The following is a 17,863-nucleotide window of genomic DNA, read 5'->3' as shown; positions in this document are numbered from 1 at the left end:
ACGGACCACCCACTAACATTTTCGTCTATTCTCGTCTCGTCAACGAAAACTCACACACGTCTCGTCATGTTTTAGTCATCAACGAGCCATTTTTATGTCGTCAACGTCTCGTTATCGTCATGGAAAAAAGTGGCATCAACGAAATGATTTCGTCATCGTCATCGTTGACGAAAACAACACTGAATCGAATGTGACCTGTAAATGCGGAGAAAAAAAAAACGTTTTCATTGCTGTTTTGTGGAATATTACCTTTTCGAATTGCCTGAAAAACCATCTCATGTGAGCGTAAAAAAACTTTTTTGCAATATATTGAAGTTTTTGTGCAATTGACACGTTTCTATTAGGCGTATTTTCAATTTGCACAATTTAAAGGGTAATTGAAACACAGCTACCATGCAGATTTGCGGCACAAGAAACATGTCTGATTATTGTAGCTTAAGCGATTAACCGATGTTATGTGTCAATAGCTGTGTTTCCATTAACCTTTAAATTGCGCAAATTGAAACTGAAAATTGAAAATACGCCTAATGGAAATGCATCAATTGTGCAAAAACTCCCATATATTGCAAAAATGTTTAAACGCTCACCAGTGTTGTTTTTGACAACCATCTTAGATTAAGTCTTAGTCTTAGTCTTTTGGACTAAAATGCTTCTTAGTTTTAGTCAAATTTTAGTCACTTCTATATGTGATAGTTTTAGTCCAATTTTAGTCGACGAAAAGTCAAAAAGGTTTTAGTCTAGTTTTAGTCGACGAAAAGTCAAAAAGGTTTTAGTCTAGTTTTAGTCAAAAAAAGGGGAAAAAGTAGTCTTTTAACAAATTAATGTAGGTCAGTAAGTATTTTGCTGTTGAGTAGTGTCACTTATAAGTTCTGAAAATAGCAGATCTATAGTTCAACACAATGTGAGCTTCCGGATCGACTATTTTCACCAATAATTACAATAATGAAGGAATGTTTTAGAAAATAAAAGACAAACAAGGATGGAATGCTAAAACGGCTTGCCATACTAGTATAGCAAAGAGTATTTAATGCTAAAACGGCTTGCCATAGCGGCAGATACTTTTTAAGTTTTAATTGGCATGCACAATAAGCGGATATGTCATGCATTTTAAACGTCTGACGGACCACCCACTAACATTTTCGTCTATTCTCGTCTCGTCAACGAAAACTCACACACGTCTCGTCATGTTTTAGTCATCAACGAGACATTTTTATCTCGTTATCGTCATGAAAAAAAGTGGCGTCAACGAAATGATTTCGTCATCGTTGACGAAAACAATACTGACGCTCACATGAGGTGGTTTTTCGGGCAATTCGAAAAGGGAATATTTAGCAAAACGGCAATGGAAACTTTTTTTTTTTTCGCATTTACAGGTCCCATTCGATTAAATATATCCAAAATCCCACAAAAATCCATTGCCATGACTTATCACGAGAGGAAAAAAATAAGTTTTAGTCGCATAACATCAGTTAATGGAAACGCCGTCATTTTGCAATACTTTTTAATCTACATTTATAAAATAGTGCCAAAGTTTTGGACAAATCTGTAATGGAAATGCAGCTTGAAACTTTTTTTTTTGTATGATATATGGGAGTTTTTGCGCAATTGAAACATTCCCATTCCCTATTTTCAATTTGCACAATTTAAAGGGTAATGGAAATGCAGTTAATGTTGGAAATAGTTGTGCTACTTCATGTTTTTGTGGAAATCTTATTTTATTTTTCAGAATTCTTTTATGAATTTATATCTTTACTGTTACTTTTGATCAACTTAATGTGTTCTACTCCTTGCTAAAAAAAGTATTAATCTCATAACATTCCTTCATTAGAAAAAATCACTTTTTCTTTATCTCTCTGCATATAAAGCAATGCATTTTCATACCGCATTTAGGGTATGGGTTGTCTCCGATGGGAAAACACAGTGGTGATGTTGCGTTAGTGTTGATGTCCTGAATGCTCCTGGAGTTTAGTTTCAGAGGATCCTGTGTTCTCACACACACAGCAGTCCAGAAAAACATCACAACAAAGTGTGACGTCACTTCCATTATCTGTTGATCAGAGCAGTTTATTTCAGTAGTTTTTCAATAAGTAATGGTTTTTCAACTGTTTTCCTCCACAGGATATAGCAGTGCCACCAACATCATCTTTAAATTATGACTCAGATGTGAAGTACAAGGTCAGTGAGTCAGACTCAAAATGCCTGAAAATTCTTACTTAATATTTAAAGCTGAAAGCCGCTATGTGCTATTTACTATAGATTTTTTATTGTTAATAATAATTGGCACCTAAAACAAACCATTTTGTTAAATCATAATTAGTTATAATTAATAAATAATAATTAATTGTAAGTAATAATAAATAAATATTACAATGAAGTATAGTTTCATTTTAGCTAGTTGCCAAGAAAGCAATTCTCATTTAGTTTCACTCGAAAACATTAACTAAAATTAAAACGGAAAATCTAAAAATAAATCTCAATAATACTAAAATAACACTGATGCATATCTAATGCATTTTGAGCAACTAAACATGCAGGTGACACTTACTTGTTTATTATGAAACTGAACAACTTTCTGCAAGTTACCAATTTCTAAGTGTTCTGTTGTTGCCATTCTCAGGTTAGATACATTTACGTTCAGGAAAAAGTATTTAAAAAAACAGACACATAATAAAGTGACTGGCCACCATCCACTTCGTTTTAGCCATTGCTATTGCATTGCTTTGCATTATATTGATTATACAATTGAGTTGAAAAGTTAAAGTACATCTTGCAGAATGTGTAAAACGTTAATTATTTTAGCAAAATAGGAGGGATCATACAAAATGCATGTTATTTTTTATTTAGTACTGACCTGAATAAGACATTTCACATAAAAGACATTTACAAAATAGCGCACAGGAGAAAATAATTGTTGAATTTATAAAAAATGAGCCCATTTAAAAGTTTACATACACTTAATTTTGTTTAGTTGTTCATGAGTCCCTTGTTTGTCCTGAACAGTTAAACTGCTCTGTGTTCTTCAGAAAAATCCCTCAGGTCACACAAACTTTTTGGTTTTTCAGCATTTTTGTGTATTTGAACCCTTTTCAACAATGACTATATGATATAAAGATCCATCTTTTCACACTGAGGACAACTGAGGGACTCATATGCAACTATTACAGAAGTTTTAAACACTTACTGATGCTCCAGAAGGAAAGGAAGGGTGAAAACTTTTGAACGGGATGAGGATGTGTAGCCTACACTTTTCTTATTTTGCCTAAATATCACATTTTTTCATTTATTATTGCCCTTCGGAAGCTACAGAAGATACTTGCATGTTCCCCAGAAGACAAAATAAGTTGAATTTACCTTGAACTTCAAAAAGTTTTCACCCCTGGATCTTAATGCATTGTTTTTCCTTCTGGAGCTTCGGTGAGTGTTTGAACCTTCTGTAATAGTTGCATATGAGTCTCTTAGTTGTCCTCAGTGTGAAAAGATGAATCCCAAAATCATACAGTCATTGTTGGAAAGAGTTCAAATACACAAAAATGCTGGCAAACCAAAGAATCTGTGGGACCTGAAGGATTTTTCTGAAGAACAGCAGGCAGTTTAACTGTTCAGGACAAACAACTATCACTAAACAAAAACACAGCTCTGGATCATTGAGGTAACAACACAGTATTAACAATCAAGTGTATGTAAACTTTTGAACAGGGTGATTTTTATAAATTCAGCTATTATTTGCTTTTGTGCATATATGTGAAACATCTTATTCAGGTTCAGTAATAATAAAAAAATAACATGCATTTTGTATCATCCTACCTATTTTGCTCAAATAATTAACATTTTGCAGATTCTGCAAGGTGTATGTAAACTTTTGACCTCAACTGTACATTTATTATAATGCTCCTATGAACACAAAGCCTCAATGTACTCACACAGATCTTCATCCGTCTCAGTGAAGAAACTCAGCATCAGTCTCAGGATGTTATAGTGCATGAAGCGACAGAAACCGTCGCTTTTGAGTGTGAGTTTCTCAGGATGAGTTGAGGAATGCAGAGATCGAGTGGGAGGAAGTTAACCAGTTGAACATCCAGGCTAACATCTGACGAGGTTTCACATGTTTGACTAGGCGATAGTTTCCCTCTCACTTCTATTCTCATGTCTATTTATCCAGGTCAGCAACTGCATTTCTGATAAATGTCTCATGAGCTATTTAAGATTGCAGATTAAAATTGATTGAAGGTGTCATCAAGGTAAAATCAAATTGTTTAGGGTGTGTTTGTGTATGTGTTTGTGTGAGTGTGTGTGTGTGTGTGTGTGTGTGTGTGAGGGAGTCACCCGGCACCATGCTCACCCCGCACGGATGTCTTTTCTCATGCATTTTTCACTGACACACTCCCTGATAACACTTGACTAATAAGTGCTGAGATGATGGGCTTCGCTTTCCCACTATGGGTGGTTTTACATGAAGTGTTTTGGGTGAAACTCAATGCAAAAAAATAAAGTATGAGTTTGTACCTGATCCGATCTTTAAAATGACCTTTATACACTTAAAAATAAAGGTGCTTTAAAAGGTTCCTCACAGTAATGGCATAGAAGAACCATCTCTTGCTTTCCTTTTTAAATTCTGAAGAACCTTCTTTCGCTGCATAGAACCTTTTGTGAAACCGAAAGGTTCTTTAGATGTTAAAGGTTCTTTATGGAAGCATTTATAAAGGTTCTTCTATGGCATCGTGAAGCACCTTTATTTTTAAGAGTACACATATGTTATATTAAATCTTTATCAATTGGACTTGTCACCACATCAAGCAAAGTTGTACACTATCTGATAAAACAGATGACAGATTTAACTTGCATTAAGGGTTCGACTCATACATTTCTACTTTTCGGCTACTGTTTTGGAGGCTGATTTTCATGTGATCCTGATCAAGTTAGAGTTTTGAGGTTTTAGACCTTTTATTCCTTTTCCTTAATTTTTTACATTGGCAACATAGGCTTTTGGTTTTCATAAAAAAATTACAATTCAAAATAAAATTGTTATCAGGATAAGTTCAAAATTGTCAAAAAAAAAAATGATGATTATATATATTAGTGGTATTAGTTTATAAACAATACGTGTAATACTGCTTTACGTTGTTGTTTTTCCAACAAAATATTAAACAGTTTTCCAATTCATTTATTTGCATTTTTGTTTTTGTTTTTCTGAGCAAAAAATAAATATATCAAACATTTTTCCCTAATTTCCAGAAAAGACAGACTAAAATGTCATTCAGTGTAACAATCTTGTCAGGTATATTCACAACAGAAATCAGTGTATGACATATTAAAAGATGAATTACTTTTACCTCAAATACTAATTAGTTGTAATTCTACATTTTTTTTAAATTTGCCATTAACCTAGGTTTTGCTCATTTGTCAGTAAGCATTTTTTACTCATTTAAAACCTAAAAAATTGAATATACTCCATTATTCTTTTATATATTAATATGTACAAGTCAGAATAAGCATGTTGTTTGAATTTTTGCATAAATATTGTTACAGTGAATCACAGTGTTTTGACGTTATTTAACTTAAAAGTAATTTGAAACCTTAGAAGCAGTCACTTTCCTTAGATTTAATGTGCTTTCTATGGACATAAAATCACTAAATTTATTTTGATGCGGACGTCTTTGACCCATGAATATATATATATATATATATATATATATATATATATATATATATATATATATATATATATATTATATTATATTATATTAGTACTTATTTTTAGCTTGTTTTAAGAAATTAACCTTCATTCACTTGCTTTGAAAAAATGCCAATGCCAATATTTTTATCATGAGATTGTTTGCATATTTTTTCTGTATTTATATGACTTAACTGTTCGCAAATGCTTGTAATGCTGTATTTCTATTGATGTTTTATTGTTGTGATGTATTATTGTTTGTCATAAAAGTATTTGTATAACTGGCCCGCCTGTCTTGGCCAGGACACTCCTATAAAAGATTTTAAATCATACTGAGATTGTCACCTAGTTAAATAAAGGCTTAATAATAATAATAAAAGTAATATCAGAGCTTAATGAGTAATGCAAACATACAGTGATCCAAAAAGTATTTTCATTTATAGGTCATGCACACTAATTTAAAAAAAATAGTATTATTTAATTTCCAATATATATTCATGCATATATATGTGTGTGTGTGTGTGTGTGTGTGTGTGTGTGTGTGTGTGTGTGTGTGTGTGTGTGTGTGTGTGTGTGTGTGTGTGTGTGTGTTTATGTTTTCAATATTATTGAACATAATGCTTCATAAATAAAGTTGCCAATTAATAATAGTTGAACTAACTACATTATATAAAAAAAAAAAAAACATTTAGACATTCAAGTGCAATTCAAGAATCCACCTTTTAAATACAAACAAGCTAATAGCGTCTTATCATTTAACTTTAATTTCATAATACACAAATGCAAGTTGGTTTATATTGGTGGTCTCTTTATGATTAGTTTTTTGTATTCTTTGCTCAACAGAGGGCAGCATTGCTTCATTTTGATCAATTTTGGCATAAACGTCTTTTATCTTTATATACTGTAGTACTGGATGTGCAGAAAGTGCTGTATGTTTAACCCATAATCAAAGTGCATTTAATGCATTTTCGTTCTTTTGTAAGTTCTGTATATACAACCCGTTTATGTTATGATGTTGTGATTTGTAGGTTATCAACATCTAATTATTTGAGATGTACACATCAAGAGTATGTAAGTTACAGTAGTTCCTAACACAATTAGTGGTTGTAATACTCCTACAAAAAATTGCTGAACGTTTCTAATGTGGTTTAAAGGAGATTCTTTCTAATTTGTGGTTTCCCAGTAAACAATAACTGTAGTAACTACAGTGTTTTGGCGGTAGCTATGGTGAATATGGTCATTTTTTGTGCAGCACTCACTCATTGGACCTGCTTAATCATGACCACATCCACAAACATTTGCATGCCTACGCACACGCTTACCAAAAGAAACGCTCACCTCATGACCTGAGCCAGAGTTCATGCTCAAGACCTTCAACTCTTCAACCTCAGCTAGAACCATGCTGCATAATGTTTCTCATTTAATTAGTTCTTGTTATTAAGGTCAGTTACTGATATCACATCTGATGCATCTTCATGTCATCTGAAGAGGTTCAAATGTGATAAATTCAAAACCTGGGGAAGGATTTCAGCAGATAATGACTTGAATTTGGGTCTGTTTCCCATGTAAAGTTATTATATGACCTTAGAAGACTTAAAATATAGTGCACAAGTCATATGTACTATCCTGATGCTTTTTTGTCATTTTAGGAGCTCACTGACTTTGGTGCCTGTTTAATTTTGAAGAAAGCAGTGTGAACAGCCTTGAAAATAATCCAAAGAAGAAAGAAACTTGAGATTTTTAACAATAAGAGGTGAGGAAATGCATTGCTTTAATGAAAGCGATTCAATTTTTACACTACTGTTCAAAGGTTTGAGAAAAAAATGAATACTTTTAATTACCAAGGATGCATTCAATTGTTCAAAAGTGATAGTAAAGACATTTATAATGTTACCAAAGATTTTTAATTCACATAAATGCTGTTCAAGTATTTTGAAACTGAAAATATATCACAGTTTCCACCAAAATATGGAGCAGCGCAACTCTTTTCAACATTGATTTTAATATCAACATTATTGTTTTAAAAGAAATCTATTCTGGTCACCAAGAATACATTAAAACAGCAATTTTGTGAAATATTATTGCAATTTAATATACCTGTTTTCTATTTAAATTCGTGGTTTTCATGACCATATGAAGCTGCACAACTGTTTTCAGCATTAATAATAACAGAAGTGTGTCTTGAGCAACAAATAAGCATATCACAATGATTTCTGATGTGACACTGAAGACTGGCGTAATGATGCTGAAAATGCAGCTTTGATCACAGGAATAAATTACATTTTAATATATATACAAATAGAAAATGGCTATTTAAAATGGTAAAAATATTTCACAATTTTACTGTTTTTACTGGAAAAGAAAATTAGAGATTTGTAACCATGTGAGGTGAGAAAATGCCTACATATTGGCTGAAGTTTTACTGTTTAAAATTTTGAGGTGTTTTTGACAGAAATTATTACTTTTATTCACCAAGGATGCATTAAATTGTTGAAATGTGATAGTAAAGACATTCATAATGTTACAAAGGTCTTCTAGTTCATTTATAAATGCTATTCAAATATTTTGAAAATAAAAATATATCATCGTTTCCACCAAAATATGAAGCAGCACAACTGTTTTCAACATTGATTTTAATATCAACATTATTGTTTTAGAAATAAGTCACCAAGGCTGGATTTATTAAAAAAATAAATAAAAACACACACAGTAAAACGGTAATATTGTGAAATATTATTACAATTTAAATTCCTGCTTTCTATTTAAATTCATGGTTAATCTTTAATAACCTTGAGGGGGTTTTTTTTGTTTTGTTTTTTGAAAAAACTTCAATCAAAATGTTTCAAATAAGGCAGGGTAAGTTTATATAAAATGTATTGCTCATATATATATATATATATATATATATATATATATATATATATATATATATATATATATATATAAAATTTTAGTTGAGATTTAGATCTTTCACTTCATTTATTATTTCTTTTTGTTTATTTAGTTTCAGTTATTTGGAAAAAAAAAAATAAAATGTTAGCCAGGCGGTAACTCAAAATAAGTAAAATTTCAATAATAAGATTAGCAAATATTGGTTTATTGCTGATTTTATATATATATATATATATGTATGTATGTGTGTGTGTGTGTGTGTGTGTGTGTGTGTGTGTGTATATGTATGTATATGTATGTATATATAAGTAATGATATAATGATGCTGAAAATGCAGCTTTTACCACAGGAATAAATTACATTTTTAAATATATCCAAATAGGTAACAGCTATTTGGAATTAAAATAATATTTTTTACTTTTTTGCTGCATTTTAAATCAAATAAATACAGCCTAAGTGAGCATAAGAACATACCAAAACACTTTTTATTATAATAGGTAATTTTTATTAAAAATTGATTTTTTTATGTTATAATTTTGTGTAATTATTTTACTTATTTTTTTTAGCCAACTATAATAACTCTGATTTTCTTAAGCATTTAGTTATTCCTTTAGTAATTTTTAGTTATGTTTTTCTCTAAACTATTTATATTAATTTATTTACATTTTATTTATTTATATTTTTATTCTAATACATTCATACTTTAGTCATTTTCAGTCAATATGTTTTTCTGTAAATGTATGTATGTATATATATATATATAATTGTTTTATTTATTTATATTTTTACACTCATACTTTTTAAATATTATATTATATTGATTCATTTTTTTGTAATATTTTCTTTCATTTCTAGTAGAGTTTTTTTTTTTTTTTTTTTTTTTTTTTTAGTCACGTATAATAACCTTGATGTAAGCTGTCATCTTAAAAAAAAAACTTTTCAATCAAAATGTTTCAAATAAGGTAGGGTAAGTTTATATAAAATATATTTATCATATGTGTATATATATAATTATCTAAGTAATGATGCTGAAAATGCAGCTTTGACCACAGGAATAAATTACGGTTATAAATATATCCAAATAGATTACAGCTATTTGGAATTAAAATAATATTTCTCATTTTTTACTTTTTTGCTGCATTTTAAATCAAATAAATGCAGCCTTAGTGAGCATAAGAACAGACCAAAATCAAACTTTTGAACACTTTTTATTATAATAGGTCATTTTTATTAAAAATGGATTTTTGAATGTTATATTTTTGTGAGATTACAGCTATTTTGAATGAAAATAATATTTCATATTTTGTCTATTTTTCCTGCATTTTTAATCCAATAGCTGCAGCCTTGGTGAGCAGAGGAACATAAAAAAAAATCTCCCCGACTTCAAACTTTTGACCACTGTATGTTTCTGAAAAGCAGCCTTCAGGAAGAGAAGAACAACAGCATCAAAACCTCCCTCGCCGAAGCACCTGTGAACGAACGCGGTAGGAAAACACACACATTCTCCATAATAAGCGTATTGTCTGGCTAACAGTTATTCTTTATGGACACAATGGGCAAAACTCCCAAGTTGTGCAGCTCAGACGCGGTGGTGTCTTGGTTTGCATCCTCGGAAAGCCGAAACCTCAGCGCTCTTATTGTCTTTCTAAACAAAATCATCTGGCAGCTCTCCCAAAGCCCTCCGGCCACAGACACCTGCCTGTCGTCCTGAGCGGGACGTGTGTGTACAGTGGCACTGCGGGATTCAAGCTTCTGCATGTTAGCGGCCCATTGAGGAGATGTACTTTCCCTCCGCTATTTTAATCATGTATTCATCAGCAACACTTGAAAGCGATGACAGCGCGCCCTGATGTGTTTACACACCTTGCCCACATTGCGTGTCCCAGGATGCATTGGGACGTGTGGGTTTGGACACAATGGATGGCTTGTGTTTTTGTTTTAGAGTCCGGCATGTCCTCCTCCGAGTCTCCTACGAGATTGGCAGCTTTTTCTTTTATTCTGTCGGTGTAAAAACGCTTGCCCTCACATGTCGGCCTGTAAATCCTCGGATGGGTTGCATCACATGCGCCGATGATTATATCCTTGCCTTTCATTCAGATCTTCCCTTTCAGCCTTTTGCAACAAGATAATATTGGGCTGAGCGTAGAAACGCCGTGTGATGGAATGTAGCGATCCGGAAAAATAGACATTCAGTTGATAAGCCTGACACTTGACTATCATGCTTTTTTTTTTTTTCAGGTGACCTGTGATATGCCTATTTTCTAATTTAATACAATTTATTACATGTTATATGTGACCCTGGACCACAAAACCAGTCTTAAGTCGCTGGGGTATATTTGTAGCAATAGCCAAAAATACATTGTATGGGTCAAAATTATTGATTTTTATTTTATGCCAAAAATCATTAGGAAATTAAGTAAAGATCATGTTCCATGAAGATTTTTTGTAAAATTCCTACTGTAAATATATCAAAATGTAATTTTTGATTAGTTATATGCATTGTTAAGAACTTAATTTGGACAACTTTAAAGGTGATTTCCTCACTATTTTGATTTTTTTGCACCCTCAGATTCCAGATTTTCAAATAGATGTATCTCGGCCAAATAGTGTCCTATCCTAACAAACCATACATCAATAGTAAGCTTATTTATTCAGCTTTCATATGATGTATACATCTCAGTTTTGTAAAATTTAACCTTATGATTGGTTTTGTGGTCCAGGGTCACATATTACTAGTATTTTTTGACAGTTAAGTAAACTGGAGGAATCTTAATTATTTGATGTGTTTGTATGAACCAGTGTTGTTTTAGTATTATTGAGATGATTTTTTTTTTTTTTTAGTATATATACTTTACTTCAACTATAATAACCTTGAACTTTAGTCATTTTTTATATATTTTTAATGTCTAATTTGTATGTATATTTTTATTTATATAAATATTTATTTTATATTTTATTATAATATAATATATAAAAGCATGAATAAACCATAAAAATATCTCTATGAAATAAAATATGTGTATATATATATATATATATATATATATATATATATATATATATATATATATAATTTTTTTTTTTTTTTTCATAGAGATATTTTTATGGTTTATTCATGCTTTTAATTCGTTTTTTCATATTTTAGATTTTCATTTTTTGTAGTTTTTTTTATTAAAACAAAAAATCATTATATATATTTTTTTCTCTCTGTTTTTTTTAATTATTTTTACTTAAGTTTTAGTTATTTTAGTAAATGAGTATCTAAAACTAATTAGATCTTTTAGTATTTTAGTATATAAAACTAAATGAAGATAAAGAATGTTGCTTTGGCAACTGGCTAAAAAAATAATTTCTATTATAGTAAATAATAGATTTGATCTTTTTTATTATAATAGGTCATTTTTATTATATTTTTTATATTATAATTTAATGGGCAATAGTTTAAAGTATTTTATTTTACTTCATTTCTTTTTTCACTTATTTTACTTCCTTTGTCTTTTTCAGTTTTTTCTATAAAACATGCTTTAGTCATTTTTATTATTATTTTTAATGTCTATATTTTTATGTATATTTTTATTTATATAAATTAAATGTATTTATTTATTTTAGAATTTATTATAATATATTTTATACATTTTTAATAGAAAATATTGGGTAATTAAAATATATATATATTTTAAATTAGATCTTTTTCTTTAACATTAGAAACGGTAAGAAAATGGAATTAAAATGTAACAAATTATTTTAAAAAGTGAAGTAATACATGTTTTCTTGGAAATATTGTTTTAAATACTTTATCTGTCTTTTCTGTGTCTCTTAAACTAGGACAAACCTCAGTGACGTCTTCCTCCAGGAAGTGACATCATTGTGGTGGGAAAACAGCAGCACAAACATCAGTGAGTATTAAAAAATGCTTCCGTAGACCAGGAATGACACGCATTCAAAGTCTAATGAGGATCCTCAATTTGAAAAGAGATCAACCACTATCTTGATGACAACACTTTCTCATCTAAAAGTTTGCATTAATGCACTGCGCAACCAAACTATGTGTTTGACGTCATTTAACGCACGGTTGCTGATTGTTGCCCCTCTCAAAATCTCTGTGAACACTTCAGATCTTTCGCTGACAGTTAAGTGTGGCCATAAAGTTGTCAAAACATTGAGTTGGAGGTCTTTAAATACAGAGCAGATGCAGTAATTATGGTATAAGTAGGGAGCGTCTCACAGTAGCAAACCCCACAACACAGCTGACACATCAAACAAACGCCACAGAATCCATCTTAGACTGTCAGCTCAAATGAAAGACAAATGCAGAGTTGCTGATAGATAGATCACTCATGCATTTCAGACTGATGTTCTTAATGCAGTTTATTAAAGGGAGAGTTCGCCAGATCCTTAATGCTTAGTGGAGGAGCTGCGTTCAAAGCTGCTGTAAAATGTCAATAAACAGATTACAATTAGGCCAATTAACTATATTACTTGGCAGAACACCCATATGCAAAAAATAAATATATATATGTATGTGTATGTATGTATATATATATATATATATATATATATATATATATATATATATATATATATATATATATATATTTCCCATTTGACCTATTTTTAAATAAAATAAATAATTATATATATATTACATGACTAAAGTCAAAATGTGGTGGGAAAACAGCTCAAAAAGTTGAAATGACGAGTAAAAAAATTGAAATATTACTATATATATATATATATATATATATATATATAGTAATATTTCAATTTACTTTTTGACTTTTTGAGCTGTTTTCCCACCACATTTTGACTTTATTCATGAAATTTTAACTTTATTCTCATAATTTTGACATTATTGTCAATATATATATATAAAAATATATGGACAAATATATACTTTTCAATGTAAATAATAATGAAAATATATTTCATATATTTAAATATATATATATATATATATATATATATATATATATATATATGTGCTGTATGGGTTTACTTAATTTACTGAACATTTATCTTTAATCATATTGTTGTTGCCAGGCTTCACCTCATTTTAATACGACGGCGTTTTAGTGCCACATAAAAAAAAAAATCTAAGATTACTAGAATATAAAATATATACTAGAATATATAATATTTTAGGAATAAAGTCAAAATTGCAAGAATAAAGGTGAAATATTATGAGTCAAAATGAAGAGAATAAAGTCAATATTTCGGCTTTATTCTCGTAATTTAGACTTTATTCTCAAAACATTTTGATTTTTTTCTAATAATTTTAAATTTATTGTCAAAATATTTCAAGAAAAAGTCGAAATTCAGAGAATAAAGTTGAAATATTTTAAGAAAATCTAAATTCAGAGATTATAGTTGAAATGTTTTGAGAATAAAGTAAAAATTATGAGAATAAAGCCAAAATGCTTAGAGAATAATATAAAATAATGTTTTAATATAAATAAATAAATATTATAACTTTATTCTCATAATTGCTATTAATTAATTCTCGTAACTGACTTTATTCTCATAAATATTCTCAAGATGAAGTCGAAATATTTTGACTTTATTCTGTGAATTTCGACTTGAAATATTTTGACAATAAATGTAAAATTATTAGAAAAACATTTCATAATTTGTCATAATTTCGACTTTATTCTCAAAACATTTTAGCTTTATTCTTAAAATATTTCAACTTTATTCTTATAATTTACACTTTATTATCAAAACATTTTAACTTTATTCTCAAAATATTTAAACTTTATTCTTGAAATTGCAACTTTATTTAAGAAAACATTTCGACTTTATTCTCGTAGTTTTGACTTTATTCTTGTAATAACTTTATTCTTGAAACATTTAGACTTTATTTTCAAAATATTAAGACTTTAACCCGCTAATTTTAGATTTTTTCAATTTTTTAACATGGCACTAAAACCCTGTCATATTTTAAAATGTACCAAAAATGCAAAATAAAATTTAAATGAAAAAAATAAAATAAAATAAAATAAGAAAACAAAAGCCACAGTTAAAATTAAATAGTGCCATTCAAACAATATGTGATCCTGGACCACAAAACCAGTCATAAGGTTAAATTTGACAAAACTGAGATGTATACATCACATGAAAGCTCAATAAATAAGCTTTCTATTGATATATGATTTGTTAGGATAGGACAATATTTGGCTGAGATACATCTATTTGAATATCTGGAATCTGAGGGTGCAAAAAAATCAAAATACTGAGAAAATCACCTTTAAAGTTGTCCAAATTAAGTTCTTAACAATGCATATTACTAATCAAAAATTACATTTTGATATATTTACAGTAGGAATTTTACAAAAAATCTTCATGGAACATGATCTTTACTTAATTTCCTAATGATTTTTGGAAAATAATTTTGACCCATACCATGTATTTTTGGCTATTGCTACAAATATACCCCAGCGACTTAAGACTGGTTTTGTGGTCCAGGGTCACATATGTTAATCAATTAATATTTCTTAAACATAAAATGTGTTATTTTTTCAGTCCTTAATGGTTTGCATTTCTGTTTGTTGCACAATAAATCTGTGCTCAACTGTGTGTGGTCATAAATCAGTTTCAATGGCTGTCATTATAAATGGATATCAGTTAGCTGGCTTAGGCAACCAACTGTAATCTAGACCCAGCAAAAAAAAAAAAAAAATCACAATCCACAAAAATTAGCTGAGCATCACAACCGACGGCATCTGTTTCCAATATGTAGCGCGGCGGAAGGGTGGGTGCTTCATTTAGTGGCAAAAAACTACAGCCTACTTTATCTTTAAATAGCCTGCGGCTTTGGGCTGGACGGATGTGTGGCTTATTGTTGTATCCCAGATTCCATGAATCTAGACTACAGCTTCTGTCCTTTGAAGACAACAAGTGTACAATTAGAAGGGAATGTTTGCAATGCTCTTCTGCAGCCCCTGCGTGCTGCGCCGGACCCAGATGCAGCAGATACTGTCCGTGTGTGTAGCCTCGCGCAGGATGGGGCGCATCGACCACATGAAAGCGCTCTCTGACTCATTAACCTCCTGCTCTTTCAAAGCCTTTGAAACAGAGAATAATTATAATTTACTGCACTAAAAACTAGGCAGGACTTTTGCTGCAAGTGTCGGCGCTTCTGAGCGCTGCGGTTTATCAGGAAAGGGGAAGTGCTGGAGCTTTTATGATGGGACGTGATAAAACTGAAAGTAGCTGTTGATTCATACTGATAAAACGCACCGCTCCGATCCACTGCCAGTTTACAATTTGTCAAAACAACATACTGAATGCAGAAATATGGAAAGTGTTATATATTCTTACTGCAGCATTTTTATTTCATACATTGGTGAAGAAAAGGTGCGAGATTCATGTAAATATATTTTAAAATGTGCAATAAACGCAAAAGAAAAAGCTACAGTAGACTGTTTAAATTTTAATTAATTTTAAAATTTTAATTTTAATAAATTTTATTTTTTTAAATCACAGTGGACTTTAAATTTTTCTAAATATTTTTTTTTTTCATTTTTCAATTTTAATAGTAATAAAATGTAATTTAAATGTTTTTTATTCATTCAAGATAAAGATATAAAAATATATATTTTGTTCTGTATGCAATCCATTGATATTTAAAAATGAAAATTTCTTTGTTTTAAAACATTTAAAATGTTAAAAAATTTAAAATGTTTAAAATGCATTTTAAATGTTAATGTTAAAAATTTAAAATGAAATATAATAAATATAAAACTTTGATTTTCAGTCATATTTCTATTGCCATGTTTTAAAATAAACAAAATGCAAAAAATAAAGCACAAAAAAGATAAAAAATTGATTTATAGAAATATAAATATAAATAGTAATATAATGTAATTTAAATGAATTTTAACATAAAAATATATAAAAATGTATATTTTGTTCTGTATGCAATTCATTGATATTAAAAAATTTCAATTTGCACATTTTTTAAATCTATTTTAAAATGCTCTAAATATATTAAATAATAATAATAATAATAATAATAATATAATTTTAATATACATTTAATATATTTCACTGTAATTAACATGAAAATAAGGTTGTTGTTTTTTGTTTTTGTTTTTTGCTGTATTCATTAACTGTTTAACTATTGGTTGAACTTTGATTTTCAGTCATATTTCTATTGCCATGTTTTTAAATATACAAAAATGCAAAAAAAAAAAAAATCTATATAAATGGTAATATAATGTAATTTAAATTTATGGTTACCTGTATTATAACCTGTATTTTAACATAAATTTTTTTTTTAAATATATATTTCGTTTTGTATGCATTTCATTGATATTTAAAAACTTAAATTCCCACATTTTAAAATATATTTCAAAATGTTTTTAATATATTCAATATGAATAATAATACATTTAAATTTTAATATATAAAAATACAAATCAATACAAACAATTTCAGTTTCACATTTTTAAACATACAAAAAAGGCAAAAATAATATATATTTAATATATTAAATTATATATTATTATAATTTAAAATTTACAAAAAAAAATCGGTTTTGTTTTTTGCTATATGGATCTAGTTTAACTATTTATTGAACATGTTGATCATAAATTTCTATTCTATTGCCATGCTTAAAAATATAGAAAATAACATCACAGTGGACTTTGAATATATATTTTCAATATATATGATAATAAAATATATTTTATTTGTATTTTCACATTTATTTTAACATAAAATGTATGAATGTAGTTCAGCTAATATTGAACATTGACCTTTAATCATATTTCTGTCGTCATGTTTTAAAATATACAAAAAATATACACAATGGACTTTAAATCTACATTTTTTAAAATGCAAGTAATAATAAATAGTTTTTTATCTCTCTTTTCACCTGTATTTATAAACATAAAAATATAAAAAATGTATATTCTGCTGTATGGGTTTAGTAACATATTAGATTAACATATTAAATGTTAATCTTTAATCATATTGCTGTTTCATGTTTTACTTCAAATGCAAAACAACATACTGTCAACATGAATAATTAAAATATCATTTAAACAATAATTTAATTTTCTTAATATAAAACAGAAACATGTCAAAAGTATATTTTGTGCTATAGTTGACCTGTTGCTCTGTTTACTGAACAGATATTCATTTTAATTTACTGCACAAAAATCTTAGGCAGTACTTTTGCATTTTTGGATTCTGCATGCGGTTTTAATCAGGAAATGGGGAAGTGGTTTATGATGAGGAATGATAAAACCGAGATTATCTCTTTAATAGCTGTATGTCATTTTAGGACACTGCATTGCA

Source organism: Garra rufa, chromosome 21, assembly GCF_049309525.1.
Source record: "Garra rufa chromosome 21, GarRuf1.0, whole genome shotgun sequence".
Taxonomy (NCBI): domain Eukaryota; kingdom Metazoa; phylum Chordata; class Actinopteri; order Cypriniformes; family Cyprinidae; genus Garra; species Garra rufa.
This window is presented reverse-complemented; position numbering follows the sequence as displayed.